This window comes from Mastomys coucha, unplaced genomic scaffold (assembly GCF_008632895.1).
Source record: "Mastomys coucha isolate ucsf_1 unplaced genomic scaffold, UCSF_Mcou_1 pScaffold14, whole genome shotgun sequence".
NCBI classification, from domain to species: domain Eukaryota; kingdom Metazoa; phylum Chordata; class Mammalia; order Rodentia; family Muridae; genus Mastomys; species Mastomys coucha.
In genome coordinates, this window is record NW_022196896.1 from 124,085,444 (window position 1) to 124,104,954 (window position 19,511).

The 19,511-nt window shown below is 36.9% G+C and overlaps 1 long non-coding RNA gene across 1 annotated transcript; it reads left to right on the forward strand.

Moving 5' to 3' along the window:
- The first annotated feature begins 3,501 nt into the window (after window positions 1-3,501).
- On the forward strand, window positions 3,502-6,972 carry LOC116089335. The gene is made up of 2 exons (XR_004118287.1): window positions 3,502-3,611; window positions 6,765-6,972. It is a non-coding gene; the product is annotated as an uncharacterized LOC116089335 (long non-coding RNA).
- The last annotated feature ends 12,539 nt before the right edge of the window (window positions 6,973-19,511 follow it).

Here is a 19,511-nt window from a genome sequence, read left to right on the forward strand (position 1 = left end):
TTCTAAATTACGGTCACAGCAAATGCACATCAACTTCAGAAGATCCTTCTCTGTCGCCCTTTACCATATTGAAGTTTCCTCTTTGGTCAAACTCCTTTTGCTTCCAAAGTCTAAGTCTCTAGATAGCAATAATTACAAATTCCGTTCTTTTTTTGTATCTTAGATTCCTTTTTTAAAATCTACATTTAATGTCAAATACTACATATACTATTTAGCAACACTTTAGAGTGTTCATGGTGCTTCCTTTGTATGGTTAAATTGTGCTATTTTTCAAGAAAATATCATTTCCTGAACTGTACTCTTTCAGTTTGAAAATAAATAGCTAAGCAAATACCTGGTTTTGAAATGCAGTCTACAGGAAACTCCTCCTTAAAACTTGCTTTCCCTGGACCTCTCAGTACATCCGGATTTGTTTTCTTTTTCTTGGTTTTAGCAAGGATTGACTCGCCACTGTTTACAAAGTATTTTAAAGGTGAAAAGTGCTGTGAGAGACTAAGGCCAATAAACCGTATTGTATATGCAATCAGAGCGCTGACTTCTGCAGCTCTGAGCTTCGGAGCACATAGTCCAAAGATGATTAAAATCAACATCATTTGTAATTTAAAATACTGTGAACAACAAAGAAGATCCAGCCCTGGCTTTCATTTTGGCAGCCTGCAAATATAGATTGCTGAACAGCGGGGCTCTGTCAATATGAAGCATTCAGCACTCGACTAATCAACTTGAAAGCTTTCTATCTCTAGGAAGGAAAAAAAACCATATGAAATCAGATTGCATACAACACTATTTTGAAGGATTAACTATGCGATTATTAAAAGAACACTACAACTTAACAAATCTAAGTGGAAAGTCTGTTATAGGACTTTTAAGTGTTCAGCTGAATATTCGGAAAGATGAGACCTATTCCATGAAGCACAGAATACAACCACAACAATAAAACTCAACCATATTGTAATGAAAGGAGAATTTGAAAACAAAGAGAGGAGGTGGTCATTAGCACCCATGTTATAGTCAGGCTTTCAGATTGGGATTTGCCTTTTATAATTCTCCTTGCAACGACACCTCTTTGAAAGAAATATTATATTCAAAAGGAAAACAGCTGCCCCCAGAGTTCAGCACTGGTCCCGTCACAGAACCTACAGTTAAGTCCACATACATGTGTTTGGAGCTTTATGTAAATTACGATTGTCAAGCTAAAGACAGAATTTCAGTTTTGGTCAGTATTGTAAATGAATTATTTTCTCCATTTGTGTCATATTAGTTTCTCTTACTATAGGCAAACAGGTGGACCAGGAACCGTGCCTCAGGTTCCGTTAGTGGAGTGAGCTTTGAGTGTTAGGCTTCCACAGGTCTCCTGTTAGACAGTGAACAATGTTTCTTAGGAAAGAAATAAATGTTATTAAGTCCACGAAAGTATGAAAACTGGGGGAATAATTGTGCTGATTTTATTTTTATAATATCAGTCTTAGAAGTAATTTCACTTTAGTTTGAGGAGTTATACAGATAAATAAGATACAGATAATAAATTCAGAAAGCTGATAGAAGGGGAGGGATTAAATGTATACAAGATGTATACCTATTCTACAAAAAAGTAGACTTGTATAAATAAGACATTGATTTATAAAATGGATGAGAATTATATGTAAATGATGGGATAAAAGAAAATATATTTAATTAAAATGTCCCTGTAATTGTCTCCTCTTACCTACTTATCACATATCAAACTATTTCATAGTCAATGATTTGAAGCAGGGTCAGAAAGAAAGAAATTAATTCGACTATTTAATTGTGCACTCATTTAAAAACTGAAGTTTGGCTTTAGGAAATGTATTATTTTACTTATAAATAAAGGCTGTGCATTTATAATTTATAGACTGATTTCTTATTTTCCCCTGTTAAACATAAGGAAATACTCTATCTTAAAATTAAAAATTCATTTCCATGATGCAATATGTTTTCAATAAATGCTTTAATCATTCCACTAATCAATTGATAAGACATTCTCAATAACAAAACTTCAGAACTCATTCACCAAAATTGGAAATAATACTACTCTCCTTTTTTATTTAATTTCTGAAATACTGTCCTGTAGCTTGTCCTTAGATTTAAGATATAGATGATGCTCATCTCAAACTGCAGATCTTACTGCGTCTACTTCCTGAATGCTGACATTATAGTTGTGCATTACCACATCCAGTTAAATAATAATCTGTCATTCTTGTAATAACATTAATCTTGACTTCTGGCTGAAGAGTTCTGACATCAGACACTGAAGCTGCTCCTGCTGCCTCTTCATGTCCAGGTTTACATTCTCCTAGCCCCTCCTTGCTTCCTGTTTTCCTATACATTACTAGGGTCCTCTTCTAATGTGTACATTCAGTGGGAAATACTTAAAAGCACTAACTTCAACAGAATTAACAGAATCTCCTATAGCCTACACACACACACACACACACATATCTTTTAATATTAGATGCATGTCATTTAGAGATCATTTCCTATCTTTAACAACTGATATGATATTACACAAGCACATGTTTATGTTACCTCATATTAAGTAACACATTCTGGGCTATTATGAGTACCTTTTACCAGCCCTATAACTTCAAGAAGAAATACTAAATTAATATGGAGGTATTGTTCCAAAAGTGAAGGAAATTAATTCATAAAATCCAAAGCTAAAAATTCTGTATGATTAATGCCTTCTCATACATTTCTTAAATTATTTTATTAAAGATCTTGCATCTATTCATGCTTCTGATTTATTAGATGTTTATTCAGTATCCTGAGAAGCTTTTGAGAAAAATCATATTAAAAAACAGTATGTGAAATGTTGTAAAGAGAAAACTCCACCACCCAGAGCTCTGTGCTGCTGTGGAACAAGCATTTACATATGGCAGATTCCTCACTAGACCCCAGACTGCTTGACCCTAAAAGACTCAATTCACTTTAGAAGCTCCAGTAATTTGTAGAAAACTTCTACTGTGGTTTGTTACAAAATTTTATTGAATGACAGGTCAATACTGGATAACTTTAAATAACCTAAAATCAGCTCTTCTTATTCTTACTAAGCAGTTCTACTAAGTAATCCAGACAGTCCCAGGATTAAGGCTAGCCCCAAGGGCAAGGATTACAGGTATAGACAACCAGCGTCTATGCGAAAATCTTATTTTCATTACTCATTCCAAAGGTTCACGGGCCTTACGTATGACTAAAACTGCAATTACTTACTCTATTCTTTCTGGTATTGTACAGTTCTTAGACTATCATCTAGATTCACCGGCTGATCACAGCATCCCAAACAATAAAGATTAACCATTTCATGACTTGCTCTAAAGTAAATATAATTCAGAATATTAAAAGTCATGGATATCAGTTTTTACTTGGAAGAAGGGTGGTGCACACACCTGCTACACCAGATGGCCTTGTCCTTAAGGTGGGAGCTTAAGTGGCGAACTATGAATAGGATTCTAGAAGGCATCACTATGCGATCACGCTCTGAGACAGTCCTTCCATTCAGCCCCAGTGTCTTTTTAAAGAGGGTTCTTTTTGTTTGATATGTGTCAAGAATTTGTGACTTCTTATACTCCATGTTAAGTATACAAAACTAGGTGAGTGTATGACATGTTAGGATTTTTTTCTTAGCAAGTATTGATACATTCTGTGTTTTAAGAAGGCCATTTTCCGATTGGAACTTACTTGCAAAACACAGCGAATACATTGAAATGAAAGCGACGACCTGGATTTGGTTTTGTTGTTGCTTGGTTTTTAAGCTTGAAGTAGAAAACAACTCGTCCTTGATACTGAATGAAGGTGACTAGCCAGCCCTAGCATGACTGTGGAGGGCTGGGATACTTATCCGAATGCAATTTTATTCAAATGATCTGTAAATTGGAAGGTAGATCTCTGCAAATCAGAGAGGAATGAACTACATGAGACTAGAGCGTTCAAACTTAAGAACAATGGCTAGGAATTCCTGCGAGGCCAATCCTTACTCTTCGTAGAGTCCGCTTTAATAAGCAACCTCGTTTCCTGGAGGGCAGGCAGCCTCCCCTTTGATGATTGTGTCGCTTGGGCCTAATAGTACATCTCACTTTAGTTTCGTTTTCAGGAGATATTTGGTAAATGAGCAAACGGATGTCCAAAAAAATGTCAAGAAATTGCTGGATCACCAATGGGCTTTTTTTGTAAAGTCCCACGTAGTCTAGTCTTTAGGATGCCGTGACCACCTTCCTCATGGGACTCATCTGAGAAAACCTGGCATCTATCTGGCTAAGCACAAGACTTGTAAAGCCGGGCTGTCTTGTCAGAGAGAGGTTTAGTTAGACAAAGAGCAATGGTTTCCTCTTAGTGGCTGAATGAGAGCCAAGACTTGGAGTAGGGCTGGGGCTGCCGGGCGGGCGCTGAGAGTTTCCAGCTGTTAGGGAACAGGCAGGCCGTTTACATGAGTAACGCTCAGACTACTGTGATAGAAAAGATTTTAGCATTTTGATGAGTTAAGATTACTTGAACACTTGGAAAAATAAAATTGCAGATCTTTTCATAAACTGTTAGTAATTACTAAAAAGAAATCATTTCCAGAAACAGAATGTTCAAATCAGTGGTTCTCAAATCTGACATCAGGACTCCCGGTGGAGAGAGTTAGTTCCGGTTTCAGGAACGGGATGAAATTATTTGTATTGTAGTTAACTTCTCTCTTAAAACATTAATCAGCCCTATCCCCTCCCTCTCCTTCCTTAAAATAAAATTGTCATCATTTTATTCCATTTTATAAAGAAAATATAAATTTGTGGATGCTGTTTGGTATATATACAAATACTCCTTCATTTATATTTAAGAATGTCAGTAAAACATCCAGTTAAAAAGTGCAAATCTAATGGCAGATACACTACGGGGTTTTCATTTTAGTTATTTAATTGAATCACCTCGTAGTTTTGTTTTCTAAGTAGCTAGATGATGGCTGCTTGTTTTCTAAGGTGAAAACACAGTCTTTCTACTCCAAATACAAAGTCTTCCTGTCTAAGAAGAGAAAGAAAGCTCCAGTGTTAGCTGTCTCATGGCTCAGCAGAAAGGCTAGAGTCCTCCTGTCATGCTGAAAAATCAAATTAGAACAATAAGATAATCATTTAGATCAATAACTGCTGCTTTGAATTTTTCAAGAGATACCCTCGAAAGCAATAGGATTTGCATTCTCATCCAGTTTCTTTTTCTGGGGATGCAGCTAGAGTGGCTAGCATGCAAGCAGCCATCTTGTAAAAGGTGGTGGCACGGTGTACTTAGATCACAGTGTCAGCAAAGAGTGGCATCTGGCTAAGGGACCACTGCTCTGCAAGGTGAGTCCACTTTAAGCCAAGAGGAGGAATAACCAAATAAGCATTTTAATGAGATAAATCACTCTTTCTTCTAAGTTACTACCACTTGTACCTTCCCTAACAACCACCACGAATTTTGTCAGGGTCTACGCATCTAAAAAAAGACAGTGTGACTATTTCTTTCCTTTGTTTTTTTTTTTTTTTTTTTTTTTTTTTTTTTTTTTTTTTTTTTTTTTTTTTTTTGGAGAACAAAACAAAAACAATAAAACAAAGGCTAAGAATAATTTTAGTGGAGCTGGGGCCATGGGACTCCCTTACTCTTTCTCTAAAGTCTCCCTCACACCATGAGGCTGCCTCCCATTAGACTTAACATTTAAAAGGATCCTCAAGTATTGTTTTGAATTTATCCTAAATTATTTTATAATGAAACAGAACTACAGGAGGATAACCCAATTTCCCTAATTCCATTAATGAACTCCCCTACATTTTTAGGAACATCAAAGTACATATCAGAAAACTAGAATGTCTGAAAATCTATTGCAGAGGGCAAATCAATGTTTAGCCTGTATATTTGGGTGTTGCTACTGCTGCTGTTACCAGTGTTAGCAGATCTTAATATTGATATATCTGAGGGATCCAGCGTCAAGTACAGACACACCTGCCCACGAATCCCCTCCCTCACACTCTCTCTGTGTCTCTGTCTCTATCTCTGTCTCTGTCCCTCTGTCTCTCTGTCTCTCTCTCTTTTAATGCTGTTATAACTGAAGTTGCTTGTTTTGAAACTGCTCAGTAACCTTTACAGTTTTGACAGAGATTAAAGTTTACCAAATACCTTTGGCAATTTGAACTGTCACAAATTGACACTAGTGAGTGATGTGTTTGTAGACCTTACCTGCTGGTAGAGGAAGTTTGCCCTTAAATCCCTCTCCAAATGTAATACCTTCTGAGTTGTTAAAGCGTGTCTTTGGGAAATAAATCTTTTCATACCTAGAAAAGAGAGTTTAAGGGGGGAAAGTGCTCACGTTTTATTTGAACGTGTTTTATTGGCACTTGGCTGTCATTAATACAATTACAGTTTTGGATAAATATTATTTCATTAAAATGCAGTTTAGGTGGTTCACTCAAGTGACGCAGAGCTGGTTGCCGGGTCCTTTGTTTCTGCTTTGTGGTCTCAAACACAGGTTTGCTCTGTATCCCACAGTAGATTGTCATTAGTGAACTGAAGCATCAGGCAGACAGGGCTTTCTCCTCCTGGATGGTAAACCTACCTACATTCAGAGTTCTCATTATTGGAGTGGGTGCAGCAAATAAAACCTAAACTGTTCATAAATAATTCAACTGAAATTGAGTGAAGTTTATGAAGCTGCCTCTTTAGAAAATAACCAGTAAGGTTTCATGAACACCTTCGGTAGGGGGTCGCTAAATTTCTTTTCTTTTTAAATCCTTCTTTAGGAGGTTGTTGATCTGACCGAGAAGGATGTATAAAGACTGTGATTCTAAGAAGATCCGTGAAAGTGGGGAAAAAAATGCTTTGCACTAAAACCAATTCTATCTAATTCTTCTTAAAAGATAGGTGTTAAAATAACATCTCAAACAGTTATGTTGTAGTCAATTGTATTTCAATTTTATAAGGCACTAATAAATGTATGACTACATTCCATGTGTATTTGTTATAGACTTATTTACAAACATTCATACAGATAGATCATACAGTAGATGGGTTTTAACTGAGTCTGACGTGAGATTAGGGACATGGTTTCAGAAAATTTGTTTCTCTCACCAGAAAGAGGAATATCAGGAATATACACATATATAAATGGCTTCCAATGTAATATGTAATATCCACACAAATTTGAATATACCATGCATAAAAGTTGATGAAGTTTTGCAAGACTTATAGGAAATAAAAAATCCTTACAGAAGCTCTGGGTTCGCTGTTACTTGTTTCCAAGGACAAGCTTACCACACATAGCACTATGATGTTAATCTAGTAGCACAGACTTCTACCTCCTTTGTACCAAGTTTGCATTTGAAACCATTTAGCTCAAACATAATTCACTGAAGCTGAGAAAGTACAACACATTTAAGAGCTCAACCAATGCATTTTTACACGTATATGCACTCGTGTAACTTTTATTCAGATCAAGATATAGATTTCTCAGCTGCCAGAAGCTTTCTATGTGCCTCCTTTCAGTCGATACTAGTTCTGTCCCCAGAGAAGACTAACCCCCACCCCCACACCCAATTCTGTCTTCAGTGAGGGTTTGACAGCAGTGGGCTGCCTGCAAAGCCTGGTAGGAATGGACACTTAGCCCTTGCCCCCAAGGCACTTTTTATTGGAGGATTCAAATCTATAGTGCTAAATCTCAATATTGTTTCCAAAGGGCTCCAGGCTGCTCTGGGGGTTTCCCAGGATCCATAGCTGGGTCTGTTCTCAAACATTAGCTAAGGCATCCCAGAGGAATGCAAGACTAGCCCCAGAGATGAAATCAGATGATCCAGAATTCAGTTCAGGAAGAAAGAAAGAAAGAAAGAAAGAAAGAAAGAAAGAAAGAAAGAAAGAAAGAAAGAAAGGAAGGAAGGAAGAAAGGAGGGAGTGAGGGAAGGAGGGAGGGAGGGAAGGAAGGAAGGAAGGAAGGAAGAAAGAAAGAAAGAAAGAAAGAAAGAAAGAAAGAAAGGAAGGAAGAAAGAAAGAAGAAAAAGATGGACCTTAAAAGATTCTATGGGGAATATATAAAATCAGCTTCAATGGTGAGAGACCAAGTTATATGGAAGTAATATGAGTTTTGTTCTTAAGTTATGGAGGAGACAGACAGATCAGGTTTAAACTTCAGAAAGTCCGCTGGCTATAGTTTCTGAATTGACTTGAGAACAAGGCTGGAATCCACTTGAGAAACAGGGATCCACTGTAGCACTCCATCTCAGACATGGACATCCCTCCTCAGGCTCCTGGGGCTATGCCGAGGGGGCTCCCTCTCAGAGTTGTGTGGTCCCTGGGGTCCTGTATCTCAGGATGCTCTTATACTGGGAAATTGTTTCACCTCAGAGCAGTGTAGTTCCTGGGCTCCCAATACCAGGATACCTTTACATCTGAACAGGAATGCCAACAATGCTCATATACTCACAATAAAGGTTTAAAAAAGTGTGTGTGTGTATATATATCTCTATATAAAGTATGTATATACATATATATACACACTTTTAAAAACCTTAAATATGTATAAAGTATATATATATATATATATAATATATACTTACACACACACACACACACACACACACACACACACACACACACACACACGGAAATTCTCTGGCGTCTCCAAGACTTCTATATTTACCTTTCATGTTTTAATTCATTCTATAATAGTTGCCATTACAATTCTTAACTTGCACACCTACCACTTTGCCTCTCATCAGTTACTAAGCCCCACAATACTTTAGAATTATCAATGCTTACTAAACCTGGCCCCACTAATAATTATCATATTAATTTTGTAAGTAAAATCATTCAGAGTGACAGTTTTTGGCCAGGATTCTTCCTGCTGTATTTTTCACTTCTGAACCGGGAGTCATTTGGACAACACAAGGCTGGTTACAAGCGGCCTGTCTCTAGGCAACCCTTGGAAGTAGTAGTCTATTCCCCCTGGAAAGATGAAAGCATTGCGTAGCGTTTTCTGATCTCACTGGAAAGTTCAGGTAATTTAATACGTCAATACGTAACTATGGTTCATGTAATAACCTAGACTCTTTCTTGTTAATCTGCACTGTGCTTGGAGCTAGGCCTCAGTTATCTGCATGGAATTTAAACTCAAGAGCTACAGGAAGGAAAATACTGATTAAAATGTAAAGGAAGGCTTTGCTTTCGCTTGCATAAACACACACATATAAGGATGCTCATACACATGTACATACATATCTGTGTTTACACACAATAGCAATGCAAAAATAAAAACAACAAAACAAATTGGAAGCACATGGAGAAACCCTACTAATGAAGGCTGAAGCACTGAGCTTGGTGCAAAATGACAAACTTCCTTTACCAGCAAGGCTCCCTCTTCTCTGACCTTGAGCCTGAGGCTCAAAACCCCCATAGCCTTTAGATTCTGGATTCAGCTTACTTTCTATGGATAAGAACCCATCCAGCAAGCACCTGATCTTCCTAGAATGCCTCCCCTTGCTAATGAACCATCTTAGTTCCTTAGCCATCAGCCAATCACCTTTGCTCACCCTGGATATTCCTACTCCCATCCCCAAAACTATATAATCCTTGCTTACCCTGATTAAAGTTGATCTGTCCCTGCAAACCTGATGCCTGAGATAAGTCTGTTTGAAACCCTATTTGGTGACTCTGCTCGGTTCTTCTTTATGGGCCTGTGGCCTGGGGAGAAGGGAGACCCACAGAAGCAAGAAACAATTATGCAAAATGTGGTGAACTATGGATAGAGCCAATTAATAGAAATGGGGAAAGAGAAAACAGAGTAGCTGAAGTGGGTAAAGGGTAAGTTGGAAGAAAATCACTATTAGAGTATAGGGAGATCTTTCAAGGGAAGAATGGCACCCAGTCTTCCTAACTCCTTAGTGGGGTTAGCAACCAGTTCTCACTCTTCCGTATTAAGACCCTCACCCATTGCTTTGAACTATTCCAAATTATATTTAAAGCAGTTTGCTTCATCTTGAAGAAAATGGGAGAATATAGCATTCCAGGTATATTAATGGTACATGTACAATATTGTCACTACTTTTTTATGTTAAAATTTGGGTATATTATTATATCTTTTATATCCCATTGTACATGTATTTTGTGTCAATCATTTACATACATTTCAAATAGAAAAAATCTATACTTACTAATTTAAAGAAAAGTTTCATAAAAAGGATATCAATATATTGAAAATAGAGTCAAAAACCTATGGTAGAAATGTGTTTTAAATTTTCACATACTTACATATTATTTTAATTTACTTTTGTAGCTACTGACTGACTTGCAATTCTTGGTGTATCTTATTTTTAAATGATAAAAATTAAAAGTATAGGTAAGGAAAAATTCTCTGAGGATTTAGATTCCTTTTAGATAGTCATAATTTAGGAGAATTTGTTCCAATGCCTTGTTTTGAACCTGTTCTATAACATGAGTAACTACAGATTAATCTTTATGTAAAATCAGTTCACAATTCATATGTAAAGATTATTTTATAAAGTTTTATGTTTGCATATATTTTCAGGAATGTGTATTACATTCATGCCATACATTAATATAAACAAGCAAAATGTACACATAATTTTGATGATACCTATTTTTGAATGTCCCACATGAAAAATTATGAAATGTAGGATGAAACAATTGCGTAAATTATAAGTAGCATGTTAAGAATTTATGTTTATTCATTTCTCTTCTAACACTACTCCAAACTTCTTTTGTTTGAATGCTGGCAATGTGATAATAAATGAAAATACTTTTCAGAACTGATTTTTGTCGATAGTCACTCTAACTCAAGTAATTAAGGAAAAAACCAGAGCCTGCAGCCACTAAATGATAGTTTTATTTCCTTCAAAATAGTTATTAATCTTGGTTGGATGCTCTAGTGGAATTTTGCCTAGGACTCTCAGGGCTTATATTAGAAGGCATTTGTGGCTTCATCTTGTTTTAAATTCTTATTAATATAATACACAAGGACAGGACAACTAGTCAAAGAATCAAAGTGTGTACATCTTAATCCGGAAAGTGCTACCACTTCAAAGTGAATTGCAGCATTCTGTAGGATGGGGCTGGCAGAGTTATTTAGGCTCATCCATCCATTTCTGCAGGATTAAAATAAATGATGCATTTACCCCACACAAAACTGAAACGTGTCGGGATGAAAGGGAAGGGTGAACTTCACAGAATGCAATGTGCGAGATTTCAGATTTGATGGAGGGATTGAGCTCTCAAATTGTCATTGCCATTGATTGGATTTACTAATCAATGAGGAAGAACTGAGTGGAATGAGAAGCTAGCTGTGACTACAGCTGGCAAATCTATATTTCATATTTTAGTTTGGCTTTTTTGAAAGAAAGGGCAATTTTGATCAGTGGCTGAGTTAACTTTATAAATGAGCTCTCAGCTGTATACTACCTATATTTACATAAGGCCATCTTAAATTTCTACTTACATTAGCTTCTTATTATTTTGGAAATGTTTGTTAAAATAATATTCTAGGATTCTAGATTTTAACTCTGATTTTCGTGGCCTTAAGAATTTATCTCCGAGCTTTATGTTTTTTTGCCAGTGTTTATTTTGGCTTATTATAAATTTGGTCCAAAGATTAAGATGATTATGAAAATCATAGATTTAAATCATATATTTTACTTAACCAGGTGAATCTACGCCACCCAAAAATGCTTGATTAATTAAGTGTGTTAATCAAATCTACTGTTGTGGATAGCACAGGTTTAGTGCTCAGCCACTGGTGAGCTCACATATCTCTGTTAATTCACATTCTACATGAACTCTTCCTGTCTGAGACCTCCTCATGCTAACTATTCCACTATGAACGGAAACTGTTGGTCATGGCTGCACAATGCTGCATTTTCAAGCTGTTTTTCCACTTTGCTTTTCGGGTGATAAAAATCACAAGGAAAAGGTAGTGACAGCTGCAGGAACTTTGTAAATGCAGTTAGTGCCAGTGAAGTGGAGAGCCAACAAGCTTTTTAAACAAAATATGCATGTGTGCGTGTGCATATGCATACACATGTACACATACATATATAGATGCACACACATGTACACATGCACACACTCACACACATAAACATACCTGCCCAGACATATACAGACACATACACACACAATCACATACACACACACACACACACACATGCATACTCACAAACATGTACACACATGCACACACTCAAATAACACAGGTACAGGCACACATATATGTGCACACATACACATATGCACACACGTGTACACATATATATATATACACACAGACACACACATACACACACACACACACAGACAGAAAGAAAACTTAAATGGAGCATACTTGTATCCTCACTACTATCAGTTTAAAATAGGTTTGGAAAGGAGACCTTGTCACTTGTAGGACAATCCACTGCAGGTGATCAGCTTGTTAACACGGCAATCTTGGAAAAGAAATAGTGGTCGGGTGCTTTATCAGGAACTTCTGATAATTCCCCCTGAATAAAAACAAACTGGGCTTTTTGGTAGTTGTGGAGTGAAAGCGACACTGTTCCCAGTTGTTAAGGTGTAGGTGTGTGTAGTGTGTGTGCATGTGTGTGTGTGTGCGCGTGCGTGTGTGTATACGCATGTGTGTGCTAATTTTCCACGTGTTTTCAGCACCTGAGGGCTTTAGGAGCTTCCTCTTCCAATATTGAGTTTGAGGTGGTAGGCAACTTGATCCTCTTAGTGCTGCTCGGCTTCTCAACTCCCCACAGGAGCCAAGCACTGGCGAAGGCCTGTGGGGAAAGATGGGGTGTGAATCTCACAACCCTTTAAAATTCTGTCTCTCTGTTTGGACTAGCCATCCCCATCCCCAGAGCTTCCCCTAAGAGATGGAAAGGGAACCATTCAGAGTGAGAGAAGTGGGATATTTCAAAACCTTGCCAAAACCAGCAAGGCCTGAAAATCCTTGGCAAAACAGAAGAGCTGGCTACTTTAACACCTTTCTCATGCCTGGGGTCCCATGTGGTTGAGTTTGGCCTCCTGCTAACTGCAGCGCTCCAGTCCCGAAGGTTCTGTTTCTGCAGGTGGAAAAGCAGTTGGAGCAGAAGCCCTCTCTCTCTCCAAGTCAAACATTCTTTTCCAGGCCCTCCGTGGAGCAGCCTGCTCCAGTGAGCACAGCATTCAGTTATCAAGTCCCGAAAGGCCCATTAGCCCTTAACCAAATGGCAGCCTGTTAAGTTCCTTGGCATCGAGAATTAGGTTCAGTTGTTAACCTTCCCCATGCAAAGGACAACAACTATATTCTAGTAAGCGTAAGAGGACAGATACTCAATTTACTCTGTTACTCTTAAACTCCCATCCTTTGCCCACGGAATAAAAAAAAAAAGTGTTCACTTTCCACAGTCATTTTCCTTTGGCAAGTGACATCGGAGGGCGCCTGCAGCGGGCTGCGCCTTTCTCGGTCATTTATTATCCTTTCTGGCTTGATGGCCCTTCCACTCAAGCACCTTATAGAAAGTGATCCTGCTTAAGTCAAGTGCTCAAGTCTGCCTTCCTTAAATGGGATATGGAAATGCAGGAATATTAGCCCTTAGCAGAAAGCTTGAATTTCTTTCATCCATCTATCCCTAAGGCAAAAGGGGTTTGAAAGCCCCAATAACAGGTTGGCTTTTGCTTTGTAAATCAGCAGTTGGATGTGTAATTGGGATTTTTTTTTTTAATGTCAAAATGACTCTTGGGTGTTGATCTGGCAAGTGGAAAAAAAAAAGTGGGATGGCTGGGTAATTTTAGAAAGGCAGCTAGAATCTCATAATCTGACTTTAACAATTGACTGTGCTCCAAATTTCCATACTGGTATTATTCAGCCTTTGGTCTGGGATCTGGAGGTGGAACTTTTCCCAGTGAAACTCAGACTGAGTCTAATATTTGACTCAGCCTGCTCACGGTTTGGGTGGGTGAATTCTACATCCCTGATGTGCATACCACATTATAGAAAAAAAAGGAGATGAGGAGAGCGTTTTACTTAATCCCCTAGTGAATGAAGCATTTTTCCAATATGTTTTCCGATTTACTTTTAAAATTTATGAATCCTAAGAAACATAGCTCTCCATTATCTAATAGTTCCTGCGAATAAGCCGTTTCTTTAAGTACCGAGAATAAAATTTCCATTGCTCACCTGATATCAAACTGTCACCATTTTCTAATCACAGGGATTTTATAATTTAACATATGCTAAATCCTTAGCTAATAGACAGTTTCAAGATACTGTTTTTTAAAAAAATATACTAATCAGATCTGTTTCTTGAAAAATGATATGAAACATAAGAGGAACTCCACTAGAAACCATTGTGATGGCAGGGAATGAAGGCATTCTGTTTGTTTGTTTGTGTGGGTTAGTTTTTGTTGTTGTTTTGTTTTGTTTTCTGTCTGAGGGATCCAGTCTGTTTAACTTAATGCTTTTCAAAGGATATCTAAGCATGAATAAAATGTAAAGTGAGTGTGTTTGTGACAGTACTCTAAGGCACAAGCAAGAGTGCTAGATAGAAAGACACAATCCATTTCCGAGTTGGTGAGGGACATTTTCTTTCCAGCTCTAGGAACCTGTGGGTGTTCAATCACTGACCTACAAACAAAAGGTTGTAGCTTTCATTACCAGGTCTCTGATATATTTGAACCTTTTAGTGCACTCACATTTCAACTGTTATATTAGGGATCGAGGCCCCATCTTTACCAGACTTGTCAAACTAGCTGACATATGGATAAAAATTGTAGTTATTTTTTTTTTTTTTAACACAACCCTTCTACTAATCACTTTCAGCTCTCTGGTAATATTGCACCAGGCAATATCTACTGAGCATGTTCATTATGCACCAAGCCCAATACAAAATACTGTTTGCATGTAGTTTTCCCTGGAATCTTTAGTTATTGTATTTATAATCTGTATTTTTGTTTTATGTGGAGGAAGCAAGATACTGATGAATGAGTTTGCCTAAGATTCGCTGACGGATGGAAGCAAGGTCAGGATTAGATTTTGTGCATTTGTTTTCTAAAAGTGATGCTTTTTAAGTAAAATTTAGTTATGTTCAAAATTGAAGAGTTTTGCTATAGAAGAATGCTTCACAATGACATGGTGTATTTGAGCAGGAAATGTTAAGCTAAATGGGCTCGAGACTCTAGATCCAAATTCTAGAAACAGGAAATATAGAGGATAATATAGAGGTTAGAGAAACATGTTACACACACACACACACACACACACACACAATGTTCTCAGCAAAATCTACATGGTGGGAAATTGATTAATATAGAAGAAGCAAGAATGCTTTCCACAACTATCTGCAAATAAAGAGGATTTTTCTTTGAGAAGAATAAAATCCTGGTTGATAAAAGGGATTTAAAAGCACATATCCATCAATAAACAATCTGTGGAACAAGCTTAGAGCTTTTTTTAAGAAATAATTTTAAATTTCAATTTGAATGGGGTGATGAGATTGCTGATCATTTGCCAAAGGTTTGCTTATACTAGGAAGTCACTGTAAACATTAAACTTACCTTATGGCCATTTAAAAAGAGGATGTCATTTTCTATTTATAATTAAAATGAAAATAATATGTCCAATGTTTTTCTCAGTATTATGGAGAAAAGGGCAATAATTGTACGTAAAAGAAGTTTGAAAAGTCATATTTTAAAAATGAATTACATTACTTGATAGATGCTACTCTATTCTCCATTTGCTCTATATTTTGTTGTGAAAATTTACTAGGATTAAAACGAGACTGAGAAACAATAATTAACAGTAATACCTGTCATTTTCTGAACATAAAAATTTTATGTATATTTATATGGTGAAATTTGTTACTCTATAGTAAGGAAAATTGCGAATGCTCAATTTTCATGTTGTAAACAGCCTCTTCCCAGATTTGAACTGGCACGTGATCCCTTCACAGTGAGCCCCGCAGGACATCAGAGTGACAGTCAAGATTCACCAGTAGGATGTAAATGTATTTTAAAATCATATATATACTATATATATATATATATATATATATATATATATAGTATATATAATAAAGTAATTTCAGAGGTGTTTTAGAGCAAGTGTACAATCAGATTTACAATAAGTAACATTTATTTACAAAAGTAATTAAATTATAGCCAGGATCCATTCTGAAGAAACCACTTCAAAAGGCAGCCCGAATATGTTTAGGAAACAAACCCCTAGCTACCTGTGTCTTCACTCTGGTGACAAGCACTGGATTCACTCAGTGTATATACACTCCATTGGTTATTGGTGTTCTGCAAACCCCATTCATCTTGAATCAAATTGGTTACTTAAAGAAAATGTATACGTCTAGTATACTTTTTATATAGATAATTGGAAAATAAATTTTCTACTAAAAGCAATCATTAACTGATAGATGATTTAAATGTGATATAAGCAGGAGTGATAGTAAATAGCGTGAGTGTATACATGGTCAGCTAAATAAGACACGTTGACTTTTCCTCTGTCCCCATTTTCTTCGGTTTGCTTTACCAAGCGTGGCTACCAGAGCTCACCACAGAGCAGACAACTTGAGATGTGTGCAATCTTCACCCCATAGATCCCTCTTCTCTATGATAGAAATTATCAACTTGTATTTTTCCATTCAACAAGCTGCAGGAGGGAGGAGTGGAGGTCTGACAGAAGCCTGTGCCTGGACTAAAGTCTTCCAGGAGGAAGGGTTCAGCTTCTTGCCACTAGAGCTGGCAGGGCAAGTGCCAAGAGCACACTGCTGGGTCACCTCACACCAATTACTACTGCAGGTTTGCGACTTGTTTTCTTCTTTACACAACATGTGAAAAAAAAAACTCTGAATTGTCTCTGCTTCTGGAAAAATACAGCAAAGCTGCACTTACCTGCTCTAATTTAAATATTCAACTTATGATTTAGACATTTAAAAATACAGAAGTGGAAGTCGTTAGCCTTTTTCCTTTTCCTTTTAAAGCAAAATATACATAAGCTCTAGAACATTCAATGTATGCATGATGTGCTTTATATATGAATAGTTTTTAAAACAATCCTTAAAGAAATGACATCTCCTTATATTCCTCTGGACGCTATGCCATCTGCTAAGGCACTATCTACTACTTTTGATTCTTTTTTTTTTTTTTTTTTTTTTTTTTTTTTTTTTTGGTAAAAGTCTGATTTTAATTTAAAGAAAATTAGTTTCTTACTCATTTTTTTTAATCTAGGAAGGTGGCTAAATTTATCTAAAGTTTGATGTTCAATTTAGTCAACTTGCAGTGTCATCACTAAAATTAACAAAGATGAAGGAAGACTCAAGCCCATGACAATTTCTAGCTCAGAGCGGATTCAAAATGAGATAGTCTTGTAGAAAGATGTGTGAGCCATGGTATCATTGTCTTTGTCTTTTACACACTTTGTTTTTCCTGCCCTATACTCTAAAGACGCTAAGCAAGGGCCTGACATATTTTAGATCTCTCACAATCTTAAGTTGACTTGCCAGGCTGAGTCCTGTAGGATGTTATTGCATGGACTGAACAGTTACTTTGCTGCACAATCCTTTCTTCATCCAAAAGCAGTGATACTTCTCCCGTGTTTTTATCATGTTAAAAACTTCGCAGCCATATGACAGACCCAGCCCATCTCTGTGCCCACCATTATCTAATGAAAGCGCAAGTTTATTTTAGAATGCAACTTTCATGAGTCTTTGCTTATTATAATTTGAGTTACAATTTTCTTTTTTTTTTTGTATTTTTTTTGTTTTTGTTTTTTTTAATTTTTTTTTTTTGAGACAGGGTTTCTCTGTATAGCCCTGGCTGTCCTGGAACTCACTCTGTGGACCAGGCTGGCCTTGAACTCAGAAATCCACCTGCCTCTGCTTTCCAAGTGCTGGGATTAAAGGTGTGCGCCACCACTGCCTGGCAGCACTCAATGTTTTTTTTGTTTTGTTTTGTTTTGTTTTGTTTTAATGAATACCAAAAGTAAAGTAAGACATCCTGAAAGGGTTTTACATGAAATGTTTCTTTTTCTGTGGCAGCATGTGGTGAATGTGCGCTGTGTGTTCGTGTAGATGTATATACATTAGTGTGTGTGTTCAGGTGCAGTATGTATGCCTATGTGCTTTATTGCTATCCACTTTACTCTATATTCCTTAAGACTGGCTGTCCATTGAGCTCCAAGGATCTCCTGGATTAGATGCTCAGCTGTGCTAGCTTCCACATATGTTTTGTGATCTGAACTCAGATCCTCATGGTCCCTGGGCAGAGACTTTACTGTGTGAACCATTTCCCAGATTTTAAATGTTTCTTCATCGTAGAAGATACAATCCAAGAGTGATTACATTAAACACATTTTATTAAATATGAAGGACACTTTGAGTATTGTGAGCTGTAAAAGTCCCCTTTAAAAATAATGCAGTGTGACATAGACAGAACCAGAACTTTCTTAAAAATGGAAGGACTGTTGTGCAACAAATATTTCTTTAAACATTGTTTGTTTTCTAGTTATGTTATAAAATACCATTGAGATTAAATATCAAGAATATAGAACTTAAAGTGTTATAATGTATTTCATTATGTAAATTACATAGGAAAATTAACATTATGCCTATATGTTTTTAAAATATGTTAAGTAGAGAAACTTAATTGATCAATGGGGAACTGAGCTTATGACATTTAGAATCACCTGTGACCTGATAGAAGGAATGAATTGTTCTCTCTGTGACATTGGATGGGCATCAATTATCTCCAGGGAAATACAATTCTCTGAATTGATATTTTCAAGGATAAAAGAGCCTTTCAGGCAACTCTAAAGTATATTTTAGTAAACCATGCATGGTGATGGAAAAGTATCCCAGATGTAACTTTCAGAATGAAAAATGGATAATAATTAGGTAAAATGTTATTTTGAGATTTTATTCCCAAATGCCCCATTGCTTTCCTATTCTAAATTCCAATGCCCTTGTATGTCCAATTAAGATATGTAATTGAAGAAGTGCAAGTAAGCAGGCTGCCCTGGTATCCAGAGGGGATTGTGTCTGGTAATGATAGTGCTGAACTACACAGAAACAATACTTGGAACTGTTAGCAGAGAGCTTGTATTTCATTACATGCTATTCTTCAAGTAGGAAGACAATCAAGCCCGAGAATCAGGGCTACTATGGTAACCTCGAGTGTACTTGCTCCCCGCTTTCAAGTCTAATTTATACTATTCAGCACTTCATTGCCCACATCTCATATGCTTAAGTGTTGGATAAAATTGCATGTAACAAATTTCGAGTTATTATTTCTTTTCTGACACCATCCCTGGCTTAGCTCGCGGACAGGCAGGTCAGCTGTTCTGCAGCTGCAGGATCTCCTTCTGGAGTAGAAGTTCCAGAATGTTCATCAAGCCAGAAACTCCAAGGCTGTGGAGAAAGTAATGACAACACACACGGAACCTCGGCACTCATGTTTGCAGGCATGTGTGAGTGCCGGATGCTGAAGCTACATATTGTAGTAACATATTTCAAGTATTCTCTAAG